Source organism: Polyodon spathula, chromosome 4 (assembly GCF_017654505.1).
Source record: "Polyodon spathula isolate WHYD16114869_AA chromosome 4, ASM1765450v1, whole genome shotgun sequence".
NCBI lineage: Eukaryota > Metazoa > Chordata > Actinopteri > Acipenseriformes > Polyodontidae > Polyodon > Polyodon spathula.
In genome coordinates this window covers 74354269-74360617 of record NC_054537.1, presented here as the reverse complement: position 1 = coordinate 74360617, position 6349 = coordinate 74354269, and positions in this window count along the sequence as shown.

Genomic DNA, 6349 nt, shown 5'->3' with positions numbered 1-6349 from the left:
TTGACTAAAGCTTACTTTAATGGATAGGTCACAATTTAGAGCCAACACGAACTCAACATTTAATATGAAACTGTCCAGGGTGGATGATGCAACTCAAACGATGAGCTGGATTCAATAACTTGACAGGATTATCTACTTTATGAACACTGTTGGTTGTATTTTTTGTTAGTCAGGGCTGAGAAGTATTAGTATATAGATCCTTTTTTTCTCTTACCGGCTTGTGAATTGACAGAAAGTGTCAGCCCTTGTAAGGTCTGTACATTTCTTTTTCAAAGCACAACATTACAATATGGAAATTATATGTCAATGCTGCACATTATTATCTTTCAAATTGCTTCTGTTTTTTTATGTTAACAGAACCACAAATATTTTAAATGGAAATGTGTGCAGAACTGATTAATGGTTAAAACCTCTCCCCCCTCTTGTTACGCCAGGGTAAGACATTCTTTGAAGGCTGATTAAAAAGTCTGGTCCAGTATGTGAACTACACGATGCAGAACTGTTAGTGTGCTTAAGGGGCATCGTTGAGCAATGTCTCTCTAAGGGACCCACATTCCCATGGCTGGGGTTCTAAAAACGTTTTTCAAATCATACAGCTGCAAGAATCCATACAAAAGAACCTGTCTCACAGCACTTGACCTTGTTAGCCTCAGAGGTGTCAATTGCTGTTGTAGCACGACGCCTGTCTGGTAAGCGTTAATCCCTATGCTTACAGATATGGGAGGGGGAGGGGGGTAGACAATGTATTGCATTTATATTACAGTCAAGGTACTGTACACCATCTAAACTAGCAGAATATAGTCTCTTTTTACAACCCAGGTATCAATTATTAATTTGAAGAAAATGTACAACATATGACAAAGCAGTTGGAAGTGTGGGTCTCTGGTCGGCATAATGAAGACAATGTTGAAACAAGTTTTGCATTAGCATCAAGTACACCTCAATAATAATAACTGCGGCGAAATTCTTCTCAGGCTCTAAATTAGAAATAAAACAACATAACAACATCCTGTTGGGTTTATGTCGGTGATAGCTCTTAATTATCCATTAATAATAAGAGCCATGTGGCTTCCAATACGGTATGAGTTATCTACAGTTATTGCACATCTATATGTAAAACATGTCCTACCGGTACTAGTTGTTACAAGTAATACAGCTGACTGTGTCAACATGCAATTAAAAAAATAATAATAATAATAATTATGACAACCTATATCTGAGCATTTATTTTGGTGCTTCAGTATTAGGTCCTTGAAGACCTGTATTAATGAACACAAAAGTACTATACAGAGAAATTATACCAACTATCCTTTAGCTGTACATTTTAATAAAAAACAACATTCCATATCTGATCTGGTATCTTGGGCTTTGGAAACAATCAAAATTGACTTTAGAGGTGGCTCAGCTGACAAACGACTCTTGAGAAGGGAAACTTTTTGGATCCTATATATTTGTTTAATTCTGTTGCACCACATGGCCTTAATGAAGACTTTAACTATGGGTCTTTTTTGTAGAATGTATGTTTGTATGTATATATTCTTTCTGTTCATTATTGCAAAGTAAAAATAAAAAAATAACTTAGTAAAATAATATCTAGTGGTATAAAAAGTTTTGTGTTGACGTAAAGATCGAGTGTTTAAAATAATATCAAAAACCATGTCTTTTGCCTTTTGTTTTTTGTTTCTGTACCTAATTACTTATTATTTTCAGTTGTTTTTGATTGTTCTAATTGTCCATGGAGGTTTGTGACGTAAAGGTGATTAATCATCTGTGGAAAATTGAGTGTATAAAAAGGAGTGTTCCTCTGTATCAAATTAAGTCTACTCATGATGAGATTTTGTTTGCGCTTTTTTGTTTTCTAAAAAAATATGTGAAGAGAAAAGCTAAAATAAAAAAATAAGAACAATGGAAATAATTTGTTAAAATAAATAATTTGATGTGACTACTTTTTAGACACAATATAAAACTAATTTTGAAGTATACTACTTAATAAGTATAATGTGTATAAGTTCAAAGACAGTATAACAAAGTATATAAATAGTATTGCAACATACTTAAAGTATGCTAACTCTTAAGTATACTATGCCCAAGTATAATACAAGTATATTTAAAGTACAATATTAGTATCTTAGTATATTTACAGTATACTTCAACATACTACTTTTTTATAAGGGTAGTTTCTTACCAAAAAGATAAAATAAGTCGCCTTTATTTAAAAATAAATCAACAAATAAATAAAGTATTGTGAGCGGAGTACCCCAGAAAACAGACTGAAAACCATAAACATTGTTTTTATTTTTAATAAAGTACCTACTAAGAAAAAGCATACACACTCCAAAACGCATAAGGTGCACAGTACAAAATGAAATCAGTACGAGAAAAACATTACTCACACACTTACAAAATATTCACCTATTTTGTTTTGTGTTAAATAATAATATTCGCGGAGCACAAGTAAGTGTGCTAGTGCTTCCTCCTTTTGAAATAAATATTTCCTTGGCAGAGTTTGCAAATTCTGTTTTCTCCTGCTTGATAAAGAAATTCCACACAATGCTTTGCTTGGATACCATGTTAATGTAAGACTGAAATATTTATGTTTATTTATAAATTCAGATTTGGAGGGCGGCACCTTTAAGTTTCGTTTTGGACTATTCTGTATGCCATAGAGAGACTGGTGAACAAGCAAGTCAGAACAAAACAGATGTGACAAAAAAGGATGCACAGGAAAAGCTAGAAAGAGAAGGGGCAGGAAAATATACTCTTTGCATATACTTTTGTTTTGTGTAAACTACGCTGTGTTCCAACTGAGAAAATAAATAAAGCCTTCATTATTGGAAGCCTTGCATCACCCTGAATCAGTACAAGGATAACATTACATTAACAACAACAACAACAACAGCAGAATATGGCCAATAGATGTTGCAAAGAATAGGGCATTTAACATAACTGTATTCAAACTGAGATGTTTATTATTATTTATTTATTTATCTATTTATCTATTTATTTATTTATTTTTTTTTTATATGTTTCCAGTACTGAAAAAGGTTACACACGTCTACAGATCTGAAGGGACTAAATGTATGTGAACTATATAGTATTTATATATCATGCAATTAAAACATTAATATATGTGATTTTTCTTTCTTTTTTTTAAAATCATTACCCCCAAAAGATCTGGGTATTTTTCACAGTAGGTACCCGGTTCAGGATTTTCTACCTGTGCCTACCTCTAACACACACACACACACTTCTTGTTGGTTTTAAACTCGCTGTCAACAGAGATGTTAAAACTTCTACTGTTAAAATATGTATTTAATCCAGCTCAGCGTTATAAAACTGGAGACTGAATACCCCCAACTGAATTTCTTGCACTGGCATAACATTCCCTTATGTTGTTGAAATTATTTGGACTTATTTCCATAAAATGAATGTCCATATTTTTTTTCTTTAAGTACATTAACCAGCCCATGCTGTAGTTTTTTTTTTGTGTTTTTAAAAAATCTTTCTTCTATTTCATTTATATGTTCCACATCTACTGTTATGTATCTAGTCTTGCTGGTACATGGTTTTTTTTTAATTTTATTTCAGATGGACTGCTGTCTTCACTCAAAGTTGGTGTTGTACAAGTTATGTGGAGTTTCATACACAAACATATTAAAGAAAATAGGTGGAATGTCACTCATTTTTGGCAGTGGTTTTGTAATTAATAACAAATAAAATGTCAGTTTGTCATGGAATCTAGAATGTAGTGGTGCATAGTGATTTATTCAGTATAAAGCAGCTGATTAGTATGCAAGCCATGTATACGCTATAAGATAGCTATATATATATATATATATATATATATATATATATATATATATATATATATATATATATATATATATATATATATATATATATATGCGCACACACACACACACACACACACACACACACACACACACACACACACCAATGTGATGCTGTTTAACCAATCAGAGGTGGTTATTTTTCCAAGCTGTGTTTATATATATATATATATATATATATATATATATATATATATATATATATATATATATATAATATATATATATATATATCCTCAAGGAGATTATATAAGTACAAGTTTGAAAGTTAGTTTCCTCTAATTCATGTTCAAACTCTCTTAAATAAGTTAAACACAGACTAAAAATATAATACCAGAACCAGATCGTCAAACATTTTTTGTTTGATTTTTTATATACTGGTCTTGATGGTTAAGCAGTTTGTGTACTGAAGAAAGGGTCATTTATATTTAATAAAATCAATGAGTGGGGTGAACATTTGACTTTTCAAAAGACATCTATATCTAGTATCACAATGATAGTTGGGATTATTGTATTTCTACATCTCTGAATTAGAGGATAGCGAGTAGAATTAACTGTCAATGGAACCAGTAGTTCTTATGGTGAAGGTATTAAATTTAGTTCCTCTAATTCATGTTCAAACTATAAGTTATACAGATCACCTAACAGATTCCCTGATCTTTTTGTTTGATTTTTATATTACTGGTCTTGATGTGAAGCAGTTTGTGTACTTAGAAGGGTCATTTAATAATTTAATAAAAGCAATGAGTGGGTGAACATTTGACTTTCAAAAGACATCTATATCTAAGTATCACAAGTGACTAGTTGGGATTGAAATTGTATTCAAGGTAAATTACATCTCTGAATTAGAGGATAGCAGAGTAACGGAAGTGGTCTACTGCAATGGAACCAGTAGTTCTATGGGTGAAGTGGTACATGTTGAGTTTTAGCATAACTCATGAAATCAGTAGAAGCAATATCTCACAGCCTGTTTCATGGACCAAATAGTGAGTGACATTAAGATTAGTCATGCTCTTTTTTTTTTTTTTTTTTTTGTCCTCTTATGTAATTGATTACTAGAACAAATCAATAATTAAAATAAATAAATAAATAAATAAATAATCATGTGAATGACTTTTGGTATTGTTATTTATAACTAACTACAAATGACATTGCAAAATTAGTTTTGTGTGTGTGTCTATATATGTATGTTGTTATGTATAACTAACTGTCCTATGGTATTTATAACTAACTACAAATGACATTGCAAAATTAGTTTGTGTGTGTGTGTCTATATATGTATGTATATATGTGTGTGTGGTGTATATATAATATATATATATATTATATATATATTATATATATATATATATATAGTATATATATATCATATATTTTGATAAACTATCCTAGGATACATTTATCTTACATCACCTACTGTAAATAAATCATCGACGTTTTTATCCCTTTTTCTTATCTTGATAGAATGACATCTTTTGAACTGAAACCAGATAATTTGACTGAAAACAATTTCTGATTTTAGTTTTGTTTAAATTTTATTTTACTAAATTTTCAATGTAAACATTTATTTACACAGGGTTTTCAAAAATCTGGCCCTAGACAAAAGCTACATAAAATCATTATGAGACAGAACTTTTGAAGCACTCAAAATATATATCTTACAGAATTGGATAGGGTTTCTTTTTCAAAGATTAAGATCTACTATAACATAAACATTTTTGTTTAAAACAATGCTTTCATTTATAGTGAACAACATTTGTTCTGTCAAACCATTCAATCTTTATTATACAATGCTGTCAAGACTAGATTATTTTATTTACTTTGAAAAAGATAATTTAGCAAAAAACACATCTCAGGGCTTCCAACCATGTATTATTATAAATCTACATCATTATATATTTATTCTCCTGAGACATTGTACAGTACTTCTTTATCTCTCTTCCTCCAAAACACAGGACAAGAGCATTAACAAGCAAGGTGTGAATTTTCATGTAGATTGCCTCTTTTAGTAATAGAAAGAACAGAGATCGATAAAGCACAGAAGATGGTAACAGCTGTACACAGCCTTGTACTGAGGCTGTAATCCTGATGAATAATGTTGCTGTCATAACAGCAGGGATAATTTAATGCTGACACTTAGCAGCATGATAAATAGCTTGTCAGACATAGGCAGTGACAGAGTCAAGTGAAACTGCCCATGACAAGTTCTGAAATATTAATCTTCTACCAGACTGTGACTGTGCTGAAGGGGTGGCAGCGTGTCCAAGACTTAAGTTAGGTTCCTATGCAGTATAAATTACATATTTTAATAAAACATATAGTCATAATTTACACCTCCTGCAGAGGTTTGTGTGACCAGGGAGAAAATGTACTCAATAACAGTAATGAATAGAAAAAAAAAAAAAAAAAACTGTTTATAATTTCACTTTATTATGCTGAAAATAAATGTCACTATTAATACATATTTTCAGTTATAACAATTACTTCTGTTTATTCAA